Below are 18,858 nucleotides of genomic sequence, written 5' to 3'. Positions count from 1 at the left end.
CGGTTCTTTGTTTGCAAATGGTAGCATTTTTTGGGGTCCCAGTGCTGGCTGAATGGCCGCCTTCCACGTGTAGTTCAGGTCATATTGCATATTACTAAACAGAGCTAGTGCGTCTTGATGGTCTTTGGTTACCTACGTTTAGTCCAGGGTGCGGGTGTATTCTATGATGCCTTCCGTCAATCCCTTTGAGGTTCTCTGGATCTTGAGGTCCTGGTTCCTGATGTTCGTCCCCATATGCTGCCAAATGCATTGGTTTACACTGGGCACCTGTAATGCCTCACCGTTGCCAGGTGGCAGATGTCTGGCCAGTGTCTGTAAATTTTTCTTGTTGGCGTTTGTGGCCAGACATATAGTAATACTATTGCCATCCTGGATCCAAGTCTACCCATGTTTGACTTGGCTAAAGTAATCAGCCACCATGTCCAGCAGAGTCCCTGCTGTGTTAGGATCATGGGACGCTGTATTACCAGGCTCTGGCCCATCAGGGTCCTGCCTACTCTTTTTTATAGAGTTAGAGATCTCTAGGGTCCCGCACGGGGTACCCATGTGGGCTTAACTGCTGCCCACTTGTCTTTTGTTCTGCGGACCCCTCTTGCAAGTCAACCCAGAACTGACCCACAGTGCTCCCCTCTGATGGGGTAGAAGCATTGTGCAACCCTCAAAGAGGTACTGCTGTGGGTTTATCACGTTGGAGCAAGGCTCCATACACCGCTTCTTCCCGCTCTAGCCCTCTCGGGCGCTGGTTGCCGGCGGTTTTATGCAAAGTCGGACCCTTCTGAGTCCACTACCTTGTTTGATTTGTGTCTAGCCTTACCGCTCGGCCGCATGGATCTGGCCCGTGCGGGGCCGACATCGGGCACAGCTGATCCCACTACGGTTGATCCAAGTGCCGCTGGCTGCTGCTGGCTGCCCGCTGTTCCACGGTCCTCCTTCTCCAGCTTTGTCCTTCCTTCCGTGGAGTGGATATGGCCGGTGTGGAGGATAACTGGCACAGCTGCTTCCATCTATTCCTTTAAACCCGGCACCAACGCTCTCAGCGCTCCTGGCTGCTCCTTTATCTTAGACCCCTGGGACCGACCCCCGTACTGACGGTACTGGTCCCTTGTGGTCGTTGCAGCCGGTCAACCCCACTCTAATGCCCTCAATTCTGGGCACTCCTACTTATATGGTCCTTAGATAAGGGACATATAAGACATTAAAACTGATGATAACAGCTACTATAGATTTTATTAATATATGGTCCCTAGATAAGGGACGTATCAGATATTAAACTGATAAGAACAGATACTACACTTAATCTTAGCCAAAAAGCCTAGAAGCGATCATTGTAACTAAAAAACCCCGCTGGGACCGACCCTGGTACTCACATACTGGTCCCTTGTAGTAGAGTGCAGCCAGTCAACTGCAAAGTCCTTTGCTGCTGAGAAATGAATTTTTTCACCGTGCTGGAGCGAAGTTGGGCACAGGTGTTTTCCTCCTCCGGGAATCGATGTGCCCATGCTGCTCCTGCCGCTGCCAGTGCCCCTGCAGCTGTCAGTGCTCCTGCAGCTGCCGGCTGCCACTGCTGCTGCCGCTGCCGCTGCCAGTGCTCGTGCAGCTGTCAGTACTCCTGCAGCTGCCGGTACTCCTGCAGCTGCCGGCTGCCACTGCTGCTGCCGCTGCCGCTGCTGCTGCCACTCCTCCGCGGTTCTCCCGCCGGCCTTCTGCAGCTTACATGGACCCGGTCCATGTCTGCACCTAGAAGGTAAGTGGAAGGAAAACGCAGGGTCTCTTACCTGCTGTTCCCGACTTTCCTTCTCCCGCTGGTGACCGTCGTTCCCTCCGTTGCGGGTTCGAGCCGCTCGGACCGACCCCGGTATCCACGGGCCTGGTCCTTCGCGGCAGTTCCGCAGCCGGTAAAACCCGGCTGTTCCTATCCCGGTGCCTACCTTTTGGAGAAGGTTTTCGTCCCCAACGTCCCGTTCCTACTCCATCAGTGCCTCTGCACTCGCTGAGTGTTTCGAGCCCCGGTACCGCTGGTCCGTGCTGTCTGTCCCGCAGCCTCTGCGCTGGCTGCTAGCGACTGGTCCCAAGTCAGTCTCGCTTGAGACTGGCATACGGACCTCTTTACTTTGCTTCCCGCCCGGCCGAGAGGTGAATTTTGCCGGTGCGGGAGCAAAGTCGGGCACAGGTTGTTCCCCTCTAGGGAAACTCGTGCTGTTGCTGCTGCTGGCTGCTCGCCCTCCACGGGTCTCCCCGCCGGCTTTCCGCAGCCACCTAAAAGTAAGTAGTAAAAAAGGGAAACGCAGAGTCTCTTACCTGCTGTTCCCGACTTTCAAATTCTCCCGCTTGGGGAACGCCGTTCCCCCTGTGTGACTCGTTGCAATGCGTGTAGCGATATGACACGCATGCGTGGAAGCGGGCTTCTTCACGAAGTCACTCACGTGACTCCGAAGTAAAATTAGTTAGTTACCTAATTGTAGTTAATTACAAAATTCAATTACTAGATCTAAACATCTATCCATTTCTTAAGAAAAGGTTAACATTTTTAAATAGCCTAAGTGTCCAAATAACATTCACTCAAGAATTCACAATATCAGTCTGAAGAAGGGTTCCGGCCCGAAACGTTGTCTATCTCCTTCGCTGCATAGATGCTGCTGCACCCGCTGAGTTTCTCCAGCATTTTTGTGCACCTTCGATTTTCCAGCATCTGCAGTTCCTTCTTAAACACAATATAACATGATTTTTAAATCTCATTGTCATGAATTTATAGGCCAAATGGAAGAAATTTAATGTTTAATGGGCATTTTAATCATATTGCGAGTGGGTTTTTGTGGAACGCGATCGATTGGAACGTTGCGGTTGCAGTGAATTTGAACCCCATATCAGCAGGAAAAACACTGCCGGTTCGATGGGGCCAAAATCACATTATTGCCAAGGAAATTTTGATTAAAGTCATCCTACGAAGCAAGTTTATATGTAAAATAAACAACTTACATTTTGTTTTGTCCCCTATGTAAGATTTGTCCCATTGTAGGCGTTGACGGCGTTAGGAGTAGCTTTTTATTTTACTCCAGGGATTAAATTGTCTCGCGATTTAAAAAAAATTCCGAGAACAGAAGTTGGAACGATTTTTCTGCAGCACCTTACATTTTAATCCCCCCCCCCCCCCCCCCCCCCCCCCCCACTAAAAGGCGCCAAAGTTGCGCACTAAACGGCCAGTGGCAGACTGCACCACCACTGAAGGTAAGTATTGTATATCGCCAGTATGATCATATTGAATGGCGTTGTAGGCTCGAAGGGCTGAATGGCCTACTCCTGCACCTATTTTCTACGTTTCTAACATGACGAGGCATTGCTTTAGGTCTATTTACAAAAGGAAACTTAAAAAAAATAATTTTAATATACCAAGTATCAACATCAACTTAGAAGATCAGAAAGTAAACAGAAATGTTTCTGAACAAACTCGGCATACTTTTGTGGCATTACTTGGTACAATACTTATCACCTTCATCACAAGTATAGCACATAGATACTGTAGATCCTCATATTGAAGCTTGTCTGCTTGTAGCTTTCCAACATATTGCATACCCTATCTACAGGTCCTCTCTCTGCAGGATTTGATGTATTTCAGGAGGCGAGGAGGCATTAGCTGAAGGAAAATACTATGACAGTGGCACTCTTTACAGAGGTCACAATTGACATGAAAAATTGTTCAGTAAATCCATTCCAGTTTGTAGATCATAAACAACTTTAAAGCTGAGTGCTTTTAACATCATGATAACAGCAAATAAATTTATGTCAATGCTTATGTTTGCAAGCATACAAAAGTAATTTCCACTGAGTAATTTTTGGCAGGTAAACAACAATGATGAAGTGCATAACTGTCTTCTGTTGTAATATATTTTTTCCGCGATCAATGTAGTTTCACTTTTGTAGATTTGGCATATAAGTGGTTGCAATCTGTAATTAAAAAAACTAGATTTGTCATTAGTTGGCTTGCCTGTGAGCTGAATGATCTGGGCTGAAATTCTTTTTTAGGCTGATACTTGAGTCTGTTGCATTTTTGATCCTGACTACGAGCGCTGTCTGTACAGGGCTTGTATGTTCTCCCTGCGACCACGTGTGTTTTCTCCAGGTGCTCCAGTTACCTCCCACACTTCAAGGATGTACAGGTTTGTAGGTTAATTGGCTTCTGTGAAATAAAAATTGTCCCTGGCGTGTAGGATAATGCCGTGATCGCTGTGTCAGCATGGACTCGGTGGGCCTGTTTCCACGCTGTGGCTCTACAGACTGGATGAACCCAAATTTTGTGATTTGATGACAGCTTCTCCTCAAGGTAGGGAATACACGTTTTTTAATATTCTGTGCAAATATGACAATTGTGCCTTCTACAGTATACCCTATAGGTGCAGTTTCAGTCTGCCAGCGATCATAAAAATGGGAGGAAAAGCGACATTTAAAAAAAAACTAATGGATATATACTTTGAAAAGTAACAGCTGAACCCAGAGGAAGCACTTTGAAGGGCTGAAGTTTTCTCCAGCCAGCTAATGACAGAACACCATCTAGCAGCCACAGTCGCCGATCACTTCACAGAGTTTATGCACAAAGCTTTCAGTGACAGCCAGCTGCAGCAAAAAGCCCAGTGCAAGAGGAAAGGAACAACCCCGATCAACAAAAGGAGCTGTGCCGAATCATTTACTGATCCAGCGATAGAATGCTCCCTCATGATTGATGAGAGCAATGACAGAAACAGAGATGCGTCTCGTTATTTTTTTGCTGGGACGTTTGAAGAGGGGAACGGCACCAGAAACCGCATTTCCAGGCCCCGCCAGCTATCTCAGGTGAAACAGCGGAAAAACCCGTTCACTGTGCTGCACTGAATCTTTAATTAGTCGACCAGATTATCCAGCAAAACATCTCACAATCAATCTTACCAAGGTTATTTGCCACAAAAACAAAATATGTTTGTAGACGGTGTTTACCGTGTGTTTTATTCACGTCTACTTTTCAGTAATAATTTGGAGCGTTGCAATTGCCTTTGTCAGTAATAACCACAATGGTATTATAGGTGCTCACAACTCTGTCCTGTCCCACCTGAGGAAATTACACTAGTTGTTCCTGCCATTTGACTAACTAGTTACTTGCCATTTGACTGACTAATCTGAAATGACAACAGAGAATGTCAATGGGGTGTACTTGGTCTCTTCATAGTTATCTGTTATTTTTACAAACGTGGCTCAAAGGGAAACGCCATCGACAGAGAGCTCCAGCTGTTCCAGATGTTGATGTGCCTGTCATCATGAGGCATGGCCTGACTAGACAGCTTTTACTGGGTAATTTATTGTTATTTAGTTTAGTTTACTTTCGCGAAACAGTGTGGAAACAGGCCCTTCGGCCCACCAAGTTTGTGCTGACCAGCAACCACACCGAATACTAGCATTAACCAACACACTGGGGACAATTTACAATTTTACCGAAGCCTAATTAACCTTTTCGTCTTTGGAGTGTGGGAGGAACCCAGAGCACCCGGGGAAAACTGGCGCAGTCGCGGGGAAAACGTACTAACTCCCTACAGACAGCACCTGTAGTCGGGATCAAACCCGTGTCTCCGGTGCTGCAAGACAGCAACTCTACCGCTGCACCACCCTGCCTGGTCTTTGAGCATGAATCCTAACAAGCATGTGGACAAAAATATTATGAATCATTTACCAGATCTAATTAGTTGTACAGGTGCTCCTAATGGAACCAAGGAAAAGAACCAAAGGTGTGAAAATGGCAACCTCCTTTCCCCGCCCCCCCCCCCCCCCCCCCCCCCCCCCCCCCCCCCCCCCCCCCCACCCCCCCCCCCCCCCACCCCCACCCCCCACCCCCACCCTCCACACCCTCCACACCCTCCACATCAGTCTGAAGAAGGGTCTAGACCTGAAACGTCGCTTATTCATTCTCTCCATAGATGCTGCCTCACTCGCTGAGTTCCTCCAGCATTTTTGTCTACCTTCAGATGTACTGGAGCGCTTACATCTTATTGACATTGCTGACATGGTAAAAGGATCTCAAGATTATTATCAAATCAAATCATCAAAGGAATACCATGCTTTCGGATTCCATTCCAAATAAGGCCACAAATTATCTAACCTTCTTTTCTCAGATGCAGACCCTCCACTTCCCCTCACCCCCACAAGAAAGACTTTCAGTATCTTTTGATCCACTTCCATTTGAGGCTCCTGTATCGAACCTTGACCCGGTGAATGTTCTATAATGGCTTTGCCCACATCTGCACGTCACCACAGATGGCTGTGGAGGCCAAGTCTAAATTCTTGATTAGGAAGGGTGTCGGTAGTTCTGAGGAGAAGGCAGGAGAATGGGATGGGGTTGAGATAGAAAGATAGATCAGTCGTGACTGAATAGCGGAGTAGACTTGATAGGCCGAATGGACTAATTCTACTCCTACCATAACCTATGAACATGAACTGGACACGATCAGGCAGAAGTAGCCATTTTCTATGGGGGATGGTACCTGCCTTCTTGGGCATCAGAAGCCACTCAACTGATTGATGCATTCCCAGCTGAGCCCCATGCCTACTCTTGCAACGCCCCTGTTATGAATAGGAAACTCTTTCTTCCACTGGAAAGCACAGAATGAAAGGTTATCCAAACACTTGAAGTGAACAGTACTTCCTCCACACAGCCTTCTTCTTTCACAATCATTCAAGCTGGTTCTTGCAGTGAGATTACATGCAGAAAGTGCATACACGTTGTTTAACTCAAATCTCCATAATGTCTGTGGTCTCTGAAAGACTCAGAGATAAATTAAACGTTTTGGTTGTTGATGTGCAAGGACTACTTTATCTGCTTGCCTGCTCATTTTCTCTCCTGATGCTCCCGGAAGAAATCCTTAGCCCAGAGAGTTAACTGAGTTCAAGCGCAAAAGCAAGAGGACACTGCAAGGTAAACGTAGCAATCACAGTGGGGAGACCCAAGCTCATGAGTTCTGGCTAATGTACTGTAGCCTTCCCACACTCAAGTGCGTCTCTCCAGTGACTCTGTGGGATCATTGGGTTTAACCTTTGGTTACACCAGGAACATTCCTTTGACGGGGGGGAAGAGCAGTCAGACAGGGTTCCCGCTTTTCTCCCCGTTTGCAGTGATCCCTGCAGCGAGTGCATGTGTGAATGGCAGGTGAAGACAGGATTACACGGAGTCTTGATGACCCGCTCCATTCAAAAATCCATGGAGGTTCATGTGTGAGTAATTGTACCATTAAAGGCAGCACCGGCCAGAAAAGTGAAGGGAGTGAAAGGCAACGGAAAGAATGCAAATAGAAACAAATGTAAAACGGTGAAGGTCAAACAGAGCTTTCTGCTCAGTGTAGTCACAAGGTCAAAAGGTCATAAGTAGAATTAGGCCATTCTTGCCCATCACGTCTACTCCACCATTCAATCATGGCTGATCTATCTCTCCCTCATAACCCCATTCTACTGCCTTCTCCCCATAACCCCTGACACCTGACACCTGTACTAATCAGTATAATGATGAGAATCAGTATAGTGATGAGGTATTGATGACCCAATCGCACTGCCATGGATCCATGGAGGGCAAATCAATGCAGCATACAAGTGGACGTCAGTCCTAACCTTCCAGTTGAGCAATGGCTGCAGAAAAGAACCAAAACAAAAGTCACACTGGACTGAAAGTTCAATCAGTAATCTGATGCAGCAGAGGAGTTGGCATTTTTGATGCACGGAGCCTTTGTGTGTCTGGGAGGTATAATGATCTTTTTGTATAAACCTCCATGTTTAGTTTAGTTTAGAGATACAGTGCAGAAACAGGCCTTTCAGCCTACCAGCGATCCTTGCACACGACACATTAGGGACAATTTACAATTTTACACAAGCAAATTAACCTAAAAACATGTACGTCTTTAGAGTGGGGGAGGAGCACCAGGAGAAAACCCACACAGGTCACGGGGAAAACGTACAAACTCCGTACAGACAGCACCCGTAGTCAGGATCAAACCCGGGTCCCTGGCACTGTATAGGGCCATTCCCACCAGCATGCGACTCCATGCGGCGAGCGCGAACTAACGTGGTCGCTTGAGCCATACGGCCTCGTGGGGCCGGTCCCACTTCGATCGCTGGAGCCGTATGGAGTTGTGCGGGGTTGGTCCCGACATCACGCGGGGCTCCGAAAAACTCACACTGTCCAAAAATCCCGCACGGCAACGGCCTGTCGGCCCGCTGCCGCATTGAGGCCGTACGCAGCACCTCGACGGATGCACGCAGCGTCTTGACGCCGTACGCAGTGTCCGGACGCCGTACGCAGAGCGAGTGACGTTGCGCGATGACGTCACCGCTCGGCGTGCCATTGCGTGATGACATCACTGCCCGACGCCGTGCGACGTCAGTCGGCCTGCCTCCTGCCCAGCTGATTGGTGAGTATGATGTCGGGACCAGCCACGCACAACTCCAGACGCCTCCGCGGTTGGAAGTGGGACCGGCCCCGCCGGGCCGTACGCCTCAAGCCACCACGTTTGGTCACGCTAGACGCATGCAATCGCATGCTGGTGGGACAGGCCCTTAAGGCAGCAACTCAACTGCTGCATTGTTTTGTGAATGAGGCTTGATTGACCGAGTTACCCAAGATGATATCACTGACTGATTTTGACACAGGCACATCGATGAAGTACATTATGAACATTCAGTATTAAAGCTGGCCTGGGAATGTTTACGCTCAGACTGAGCAGCAAAGTGGAAAGTGCTTCTTATCCAACAAGCGACATAAATCTATTCCAAATAATGCTTCAATTAAACAACAGAAAGGAATGGCAGTGCCTGTGATCCTGGTGCAGTGCATATTGACCTACAGCAGTGTGAGCAGGGAGGAGTGAAGCTGTGTTCCATCTTTCACCCTGTGTGCTTTGACTCTAAATTGCTTCTTCACAAAGTCTTTAGTCAGCGATCAGTGGGGGAGGGTTAACTGAAAAGACGTTGGATGTGCAGGAATCAGATGCCGGTGTTTACACTCCGTTGAAGGATGCTGGGCCTGTGAGCTTGCCACCAACCACCAGGCTTTTGGCTTCCCCGAGAGAAGTGAGTTACGAGGGACTCAGTGTCGATTACAGTGTTTGCATTGCTCACATTAATCTGGATTAGTGTTAATCCCAGGTTTCGAGCTGGCACCATGGAAAGGGATTTTACAAAGAGACTCTCAATGAATACGTTGATCAGACTTGGTGTTTGATCTGGGATCGAGGGTTTGCAAAGTCAAAGCTGATGAAAGATGGGCCTAGGGAGGAAGCACAGGCTCAACCAAGACCTCCCCCCTCCTGACACTCGAACCACTGAAACTGGATACACGTCTGACAGAACAAATAGCTCAATGTACGTTGTAGAACTAGACTCCTAATCACAGGAGATCCCAGCAACAGTTAAAGAACTTTGAGCGACCTTCAGAGATACAACGTGGAAAAAGGCCCTTCGGCCCACCGAGTCTGCGCCGATCAACATTCACCCATATACTGTTCTATCCTACGCACTAGGTACTGAAGCCAAATAACACATTACAAACCCGCATGTCTTTGGGATATGGAAGGAAAGCAAAGCACCCAGAAAAAGACCACATAGTCTCAAGGAGAACGTACAAACTCCACATATTCAGCACCCGTAGTCAGGATTGAACCTGGGTCTCTTGCGTCGTAAGGCTGCAGTTTTACCACTGCACCAATTTCATGCAAATTTTGCACAGTGGGAAATAGAAGGAATTCTGCACTAATTGCTGCAGCCTAAACCTGGGTACAAGTTCTTCAACAGGGCGGCAAGGCGGTGCAGTGGTGCAGCGGTAGAGTTCAGTTCAGTTTAGTTGCTGAGTTGCTGCCTTACAACGCCAGAGACCCAAGTTCGATCCTGACCACGGGTGGTGCTGTCTGTACGGAGTTTGTACGTTCTCCCTGTGACTTGCGTTAATTTTCTCCAGGATCTCCAGTTTCCTCCCACATTCCAAAGACGTACATGTTTGTAGTTAATTGGCTTTGGTAAAATAGTAAATTGTCCCTAGTGCATGTAGGATAGTGCTAGTATTCGGGGATCACTGGTCGGTGCGGACTCGGTGGGCTGAAGGAGTGGATTCCGCGCTGTATCTCTGAACTAAACTAAACTAATCCAAAAAATAGTTAATGCCAGAACTGCCTCGTATGGTGGTCTGAAAGTCTGAAAGTCTGAAAGTCCTGCCACAGTGCATTCTGAGAAATGTTAGTAAATCTTTAATCATTCTGCTGCCAAACCTGTCCACAAGGTTTGACGTTGACCTGCGGAGGACAGAGTTGAAATAACAGCATTAATGACCGTCTATGGTGTGGTCAACGTCTGTTTGAACAGCCACCATTGGAGGATTGATGGACGAACAATGCTGCAGGATATGGGGGGAAAGCAGAGCAGAGCACCCAGAAAAAACCCACAGTCACAGGGAGAACGTACAAACTCCATACATTCAGCACCCCTAGTCAGGATTGAACCTGTGTCTCTAGCGTCGTAAGGCTGCAGTTTTACCACTGCACCACTGTCTTACAACGTTTGCACAGTGGAAAATAGAAGGAGTTCTGCACTAATTGCTGCAGCCTAAACCTGGGTACAAGTTCTTCAGGGCAGCCAGTGACATCTCACTTGATGCAATATGTTAATACAGGTAACCATCCCAGGGTATAGTCTTCTTCCATTTATTCATTGCATTGGAATAAATAGATGTTTCACTAAGAGAGCCTGGGGTAAGTTGAGAATTCTATCCCAAACTGATTTAACGCGTGACTTAAATGTTTACTGTGTAGAGATTGAGGCTTAAGGACTCTAACACACACACCAATTCTGTTTGAGTCAGGGCAACACAAGTAAGGTTTAAGATGCTGAACCTCAGCATATTACTGCCCCTTTGCATTTTTGTGCAAATCATATGATAGTATGAATAAAAGTTCAGATCAAGTGACTTACAGATTCGGGGAGCAGTGCTACTCTGGGTAAGGAGGAACTGCAGACGCTGTTGTAAACTGAAGATAGACACAAAATGCTGGAGTAACTCAGTGGGACGGGCAGCATCTCTGGAGAGAAGGAATGGATGTCATTTCGGGTCAAGAGCCTTCTTCAGAGTAATGAGTTGGATTCTCCTCATTCATCTTCTGTGACATTGCCAAAGAATGGCAAAATGAAGCAGTGAAAGCTACCAATTCCTCCATATCACACGGGCCTCAATTCCCGATCCTCACCAGTTGACTGAGCCTTTCTCACCAGTTGCATTCCCACTCCAGCTGAGAGTGCAGGGCCTTCAGCTTTAGACCATTCCCTTCTTCCTCTGGCCCCATTATTACGGTTGCTCAAGATCCTATAGAAGGTTCTTCATATGTTCAATGGTTCTCCATTGTCACATACACACAGCACAGTGAAAGTCTTGTGCACAACTTCAAATGCAAAGTCGCCACAATTTTGGCACTATTTAAAATGACAAAATAATCCCCCAGAAACCACAAGCAGTCCAAAGTCCAAAGACCTGCCCACATGTGGGAAGTCCTGGAGTGCCCCTGATCCAGGAAGCTTACAGGTCCATGACCCAACGTCCCTCTACTCCACCGACCACCCCTGTGTTCCGGGGGGTGCCTCCTGGAGATAATACCCCAGTCCCTCTCCTACCGGCCCACTCCTCGCATCCATCGTCACCAGCGGCACCCTCCTCCACTCTCTGGTCTTCGGGGCTTCCAATCTTCCACTGCACATGGCCATTGGGTCTTTGTTCTCATCGGCCACTGGGCCCATCCTTGTTCCCTGTTCTCATTTCTAGATCTTTATCACCTTTCAGTATCCTCTGTATCCAACACATATTGTTGTGGTGGATATAGACACGAGATGCTGGAGTAACTCAGCGGGACAGACAGCATCTCTGGAGAGAAGATGGGTGAGGTTTTGGGTCTTCTTCAGACTGAGAGTTAAGGGAGAGGGAGTTTGGAGATAATGGAAGGGTAAGGTGTGAAAACACAAATCAAAGCAGATGATGATAAGGGAATGTAGAATGGTTCAGGTGGAAGCATATAATCAGTAAAATTTAATCAGGAGGACAATGAAACTAGTCGGAGAACTGGGACGGGGAGGGATGGCGCGAGAGGGTAAGCTAGGGTTACGTGAGGTTAGAGAAATCAATATTCATACCGCTGGGTTGAAAGCTGCTCAAGCGAAATATGAGGTGCTGTTCCTCTTACTTGCATTGGGCTTCACTCTGACAGTGGAAGAGGCCCAGAATAGAAACTCAGTGTGGGAATGGGACGGGAAGTTAAGGTGTTTAGCAAACGGGAGATCACCTAGGCCTAAGCGGACTGAGTGGAGGTTTTCAGCAAAACAATCGCCGAGCCTGTGCTTGGTCTTGCCAATATATAGGAGTCCACAGTGTTTAAGAAGGAACTGCAGATGCTGGAAAATCCAAGGCACACAAAAATGCTGGAGAAACTCAGCGGGTGCAGCAGCATCTATGAAGCGAAGGAAAAAGGCAACGTTTCGGGCCGAAACGTTGCCTTTTTCCTTCGCTCCATAGATGCTGCTGCACCCGCTGAGTTTCTCCAGCATTTTTGTGTACTATAGGAGTCCACATCTGGAACATCTGATTAGTGCAGATGAAGTGGAGTGGAGAACAGGGAGTTTCACCATGGTTATGATTCAAGTTCCATGTTGGCCTGAAGACCCACCAGCAGCATTGTGTGGACGAGTGAATTCACAGAAGAAAAGTGCTCATGCTATCCATGACTATGCATCCATTCCGCATATGGTAATTCAGTAATTAAATGGTTTGTACTGTAATCCTTTGAACTGCAGCCTAGCAACTGATCTGGCGCCGTTTCATTGTGCTGTTCCCATAGCATTAGGACTACCAGGAATTCTTAACAATTCAAGAGAAGTTACTCAGTCTAACTTAAATCAGTTGTTGTTTACCTACAGTCAACGGCTCAACCACAAATCCCTTGTACTTCAGATCAATCTGCGGACTTCTCTTTCGCCTCACATCTCCAGCAGAACTGCCCGGACATATAATCCTTATGTTAAAGCACTGCCACTAAGAATTAGTAGTTTGAGTCTGAAGAAGGGTTTCGACCCAAAACGTCACCTTTTCCTTTTCTCCAGAGATGCTGCCTGACCTACCGAGTTACTCCAGCATTTTATGTCTGTTCGGTGTAAACTAATATCTGCAGTTCCTTCCTACAAACTCAGAATTAGCACTGGTTAATCATGTAGGCAAAATCCCAAAAGACCCAAGGAACTGCAGGTGTTAGAAACTTGAGCAAAATGACAAGTGCTGGAGTAATTCAGCGGGTCAGACACCACCTGTGTAGGGTCCCAATCAGAAAAATGGTGTCTTTGCAGAGGATGAAGAAAGGTCCTGATCTGAAACGTCACCCATTCTTTTTCTCCAGAGATGCTGCCAGAACTGTTGAGTTACTCCAGCACTTTGTGTCTATCTTTGGTATAAACCAGCATCTGCAGTTTCTTGTTTCTCCATCTGGCGATTCTTGTTTCTACTAAGTAGAATATTCACATGGCGACTGCTCTCTGCTGTTATCAACGTGCGCTGAAAGAGTGGTTGAGATAGATTCAATAGTAATAGTCTGTAGGGAACTGAATAAAAAAGTGTATGTCTCGTTTATAGCCCCACCCAGGAGTAAATAAAGGCATGTTGATAGCTGGCCTCCTACGCACTGTAAGATGAGCTGGACCTCAGCCTGTGGAATGTCAGTGGAGAGGGAGTGCTGCTTTGGTATCCAAAAGAATGGGTTTTGCTGTGCAGGGCACCTTTGTTAATTTCTGTCCCTTTCCTACCGACTTGCAGTTTGATTGAGAGACGAGAAGCTTCAGGCAGATGTGCTGGGTGGTAGGTTGGAGATCATGGCTAGGGTGGGGTGGTGATCTAGTAGCACTTACCCTGGAGCTCCATGGTGTCTACAATGTTCAGGGGAGAACTGTTGAGTATGATGGTGTTCTCAGTGAGGTCCAATGCTGGCTCTGAAAGTTAGAACAATGGACAATGGGGACCTAGCATGGGGGGGACTGCCATGGGGGAGGGGGGGAGGGGAAGAAGAAAGGGCTGAAGTGGTTTTGTTTCCCAGGTTTCGGGAAACAAAAAAGGCTGAATTGATGAGACAATAGAAAGATAGAAACATAGAAATTAGGTGCAGGAGTAGGCCATTCGGCTCTTCGAGCCAGCACTGCCATTCAATATGATCATGGCTGATCATCCAACTCAGTATCCTGTACCTGCCTTCTCTCCATACCCCATGATACCTTTAGCCACAAGGGCCACATCTAACTCCCTCTTAAATATAGCCAATGAACTGGCCTCAACTACATAGAAACATAAAAAATAGGTGCAGGTGTAGGCCATTCGGCCCTTCGAGCCAGCACCGCCATTCAATATGATCATGGCTGATCATCCACTCAGTATCCTGTACCTGCCTTCCCTCCAGTTTCTATAAGATCCCCCCTCAATCTTCTAAATTCTAGCAAGTACAAGCCAAGTCTATCCAGTCTTTCTTCATATGAAAGTCCTGACATCCCAGGAATCAGTCTGGCGAACCTTCTCTGTACTCCCTCTATGGCAAGAATGTCTTTCCTCAGATTAGGAGACCAAAACTGTAGGCAATACTCCAGGTGTGGTCTCACCAAGACCCTGTACAACAATAGTTTTCACAGTACAACCTACAAACTATCAGCTCATGTTATGCATATTTTAATACTCAACTGGGAAATGATATGCCTTGAACAATCTCTGAGAGACTGATGGGTTGGCAGTTCCCAAGCCCACACTCAAACTACCTAACATTTCTTAAAGGCAGCCACTGAAGACTGTCAAATAAAGTGTGATAAAAATATTTGTGGGAAGGAACTGCAGTTGCTGCTTTCCACTGAAGATAGACACAAAATGCTAGAGTAACTCAGCGGGACAGGCAGCGTCTCTGGAGAGAAGAGACGTTTCGGCTCGAGATCCTCCTTCAGACACAGTGCGAAGAAGTGTCTCAACACGAAACGTCACCCAATCCTTCAATCCAGAGATGCTGCCTATCCCGTTGGCATTCCAGCATTTTGTGTCTATCTTCAGTGTTTAAATTATTATAGAGATAAAAAGAGCAAGCGTTCTCTTCCAGGATACAAAATAAAACAACGTTGACTTTCACCTTCCAACTGCTTCAACTGCCAACAAATTACAATTGTCTCTCTGATCCCATTTCAACACCTTTGAGCCTGGGCTGGTCAATATTTCTGCCTTCTCATGACCAACAACCGTTATCTGTGGAAATGTCTGAGACCAAAGTCAAAGTCAAAGTCAATTTTATTCATCACATGCACCAACGAAGGTGTAGTGCAATGAATTTGCCATGCAGCGATACAGTTGAAAAAAGAACACACAATCTATATTACTAAAAGTATGTTATTGATCGGTTTTGGCGATCTGTGCTGCGATTTCTGAGAGAACGTCGCCATCTACGGCTGTCATTTTTGGCCACCTCGCTCAGAGCCCCCCTCCGCCGCATGTGTGCCGAGGATTTTTCCAGTCGATAAAAAATGACAGAGATATTAATGATTTTACAAAATTCCCCATTCTCTCTGCTGCCCCTGCTGGCGGCAGGGGGGATGGACTATAAAACCAGGAAGTGGTGTGCCTCAATTAGTCTGCAAGCTGGAGGAAGGCAGAGGGTCACGTTTCTCTGAGCTGTGAATAACACTGAACACATGTCCACACAACTGTGAGTAAGTACCCTTAATGTGGTTTGAAAATGAAAATATGTTTAAAGTAAAAAAGCACTGCCTGCAAATGGTTGTTTGGGGGTTTGGGTTGAAATAAAAGGCAGTTCTCTCTCCCCCCCCTCTCCTCCCCCCCCCCTCCTCTCCCCCCCCCCCCCCCCCCCCTCCCCCCCCCCCTCTCCCCCCCCCCCCCCCCCCCCCCCTCTCCCCCCCCCCCCCCTCCCCCCCCCCTCCCCTCCCCCCCCCCCCCCCCCCCCCCCTCTCCTCCCCTCCCCCCCCCTCCTCCCCTCCCCTCCCCTCCCCCCCCCCCCTCTCCCCCCCCTTCTCCCCTCCCCCCCTCTCCCTCTCCCTCCCCCCCTCCTCTCCTCCCCCCCTCTCCTCTCTCCCCTCGCTCTTTTTTCCCTCTTTTCCTCCCCTCCATCCCCCCCCCCACCATCTCTCCCCTAAATCCCCCCCCCCCCTCCACACACCCCTACCCTCTTCCCTCCACCCTCCCTGCTCCCCACCTCTCCCCGTTGCCCTCTCCCCTCCCCTCCCCTCTCCTCTCCTCTCCCCTCCCCTCCCCCCCTCCCCCCCTCCCCCTCTCCCTCTCCCCCTCCCCTCTCCCCCCCCCCTCACCCTCTCCCCTCTCTCTCCCCCTCACTCTCACCTCTCTCTCTCTCTCCTCCCCTCCACCCCCACATTTTCCCTCTCACCCACCCTCCCCTCTTCTCATCCTCGCCACCCCCCTCTCCCTCTTGCCCCTCTCTGTGTGTCTCTGCCCCTTCTCTCCCTGCCCTCACTCTCTACCCCCGCCCCTCCCCCCCCTCTCTAGATGTGACTGCTAGTTGGGGGCTATGCGTCAGTAGATAGGGTGGTTATGGGATAAAAGGAGCAAATTAATAATATTAATATAATATCAAGGGGGGTAATTAGCGTGAGTGCGGGGGGGGGGGGGTAGTTAGTGTGTGTGATGCTGCATGCCGCCTCCCCCCCCCCCTCAACCGCACGTTGGGGGAACAGACCCAACGGGTCTGCACTTGGACTAGTACACAATAGAATTTAACACAACCCATGTCTTCACCACCATGTATTCTAACAAGCCAACTGCCCTTTGACCTGTGCCAACTGTGCGATGCCGATGGCTCCCCCACAATTTCCCTGTGGCGAGATTTCTATGGCACGAGCTGGTCATCTTTTCTATTTCATAAATCTGTGACCTTATTCAATATTTATTTTATTGACCTTGAACATCGTGGTCAAGGAACATGTGCCCATGATAATCTATGCTGGCTTTAATAGAAACATAGAAAATAGGTGCAGGAGTAGGCCATTCGGCCCTTCGAGCCTGCACCGCCATTCAATATGATCATGGCTGAGCATCCAACTCAGTATCCTGTACCTGCCTTCTCTCCAAATCCCCTGATCCCTTTAGCCACATGGGCCACATCTAACTCCCTCTTAAATATAGCCAATTAATTGGCCTCAACTACCTTCTGTGGCAGAAAATTCCACAGATTCACCACTCTCTGTGTGAAAAATGTTTTCCCCCATCTCGGTCCTAAAAGATGAGAAAAAATCCTTAAACTGTGACCCCTTGTTCTGGACTTCCCCAACGTCGGGAACAATCTTCCTGCATCTAGCCTGTCCAACCCCTTAAGAATTTTGTAAGCATTTCTCTACGACTTGCTCCTTTGTGTTAGCCACAGGGAAGGTCTCGGCTGTGAGTGTGGAGTCGAGGTTTGGCGGATGATAGCTGACGTAGTGAAGCTCCACGGTCGACAGAAAATCTGTCAGTATACAATCCAATCCAATCGACAATCATTCAAACTAATAGAGAATCAGTGATAAATGATGGCCATGAATGGGACGAAGTGCCCATTTATTTCTTCCACATGGCACGGCAGTGCAGCATACGCACTTAACTTGCTATAAACTGATAACCTAAAATTAGTCAGCATGCCTCACTTCCAATGAATCATTTCAAAATGGAAGTCAGCTTTCTCTTATTTTACAGATACAGCATGCTCTCTCATTGCTGAGGTCTCCAACCCACCCAACATCAATGAAACATCGGGGGGGGGGGGGGTGGGGGGGGGGGGGGGGGGGGGGGGGGGGGGGGGGGTAATGGGTAATGAGAGAAAGATGGAGAAAGGAACAAGTGAGGAAGAACCAGTTTTGCACCCCTTATCTGAGGGAGGATATTGTTTCCATAAAGGGAATGCAATGAGGATTTACTGGACGGATTCCTGGCATGGTGGGCCGCTGCTCCAACTTCGCGGGGCTGTGGTACGCGGAGCTCCCAGCACGGGCGACGCTGACCTCAACATCGCGGAGTCCCTGGGGCCCTTTGCCGAGGCCCGCCAGTGTTGAATCTCAGCCCGGCGCGGCCTGGGGACGTCGGGAGCCGCGGACTCCGGTGGGAAGCGGCCCTTTTGGAGGTCCACGCCGCTGAGGTAGGCGTCCCGTTCTGATGTCGGAGTTCCAACATCCTGGCGAGCGGGCCTGAGCGGCGGGTTGCCCGTAGCGGCGACTGCGGAGGGCTCCGGTGGCCCCGACCACGGGTGAACATCAGGAACATTAGAGGAAGATGACTGACTTTGGTGCCTTCCCTCACAGTGGGAAACTTTTGATTCTTGCTGTGTGGGGATGTTTTATGTTGGACTCTATCGTGTGCTGTGTTCTTTATTTTTATTGTATGGTAGTATGGTGATCACATTTCACTGTGCCAACTGGCACATGTAACAAATAAATGTATCTTGTACTGAGGGATTGGGTCAATTTAGCCAATATTCACTGCAATGTGGGCACATGAATGCAGATCCAAGAGTCAAAGAGTCAAGAGTCAATTTAATTGTCATTTGGACCCCTGGAGGTCCAAACGAAATGCCGTTTCTGCAGCCATACATTACACACAAATAGACCCCAGACACAACATAATTATATTTTACATAAACATCCATCACATAGCTGTGATGGAAGGCCAAAAAAACTTATCTCTCCACTGCACTCTCCCCCCCCAATGTCAGAGTCAAAGTCAAAGCCCCCGGCTGGCGATCGGGATTGTCCCGCGGCCATTAAAGCCACGCCGGGTGGTGCGAGGTCGCACACCGGGTCTTGGTGTTGGAGCCCCCG

The 18,858-nt window shown here is 48.5% G+C and overlaps 1 long non-coding RNA gene and 1 pseudogene across 3 annotated transcripts in view; both read right to left on the bottom strand.

The window, feature by feature from the left end:
• Positions 1-1,153: 1,153 nt before the first annotated feature.
• LOC129702426 (U2 spliceosomal RNA) lies at positions 1,154-1,323 on the bottom strand (annotated as a pseudogene).
• A 1,967-nt stretch (positions 1,324-3,290) lies between these two features.
• Positions 3,291-18,858, bottom strand: part of LOC129702088 (uncharacterized) — a 62,016-nt gene continuing 46,448 nt past the window's right edge. For 2 of the 3 annotated variants that reach the window (XR_008724317.1, XR_008724318.1), the window contains one exon: positions 3,291-3,957. This is a non-coding gene — a long non-coding RNA (uncharacterized LOC129702088). The remainder of the gene's footprint in view (positions 3,958-18,858) is intronic. The other variant, XR_008724319.1, reaches the window with a different exon arrangement.

The sequence above is a fragment of the Leucoraja erinacea genome, chromosome 12, assembly GCF_028641065.1.
Source record: "Leucoraja erinacea ecotype New England chromosome 12, Leri_hhj_1, whole genome shotgun sequence".
In the NCBI taxonomy this organism is placed as follows: Eukaryota; Metazoa; Chordata; class Chondrichthyes; order Rajiformes; family Rajidae; genus Leucoraja; species Leucoraja erinaceus.
This window is presented reverse-complemented; position numbering and strand designations above follow the sequence as displayed.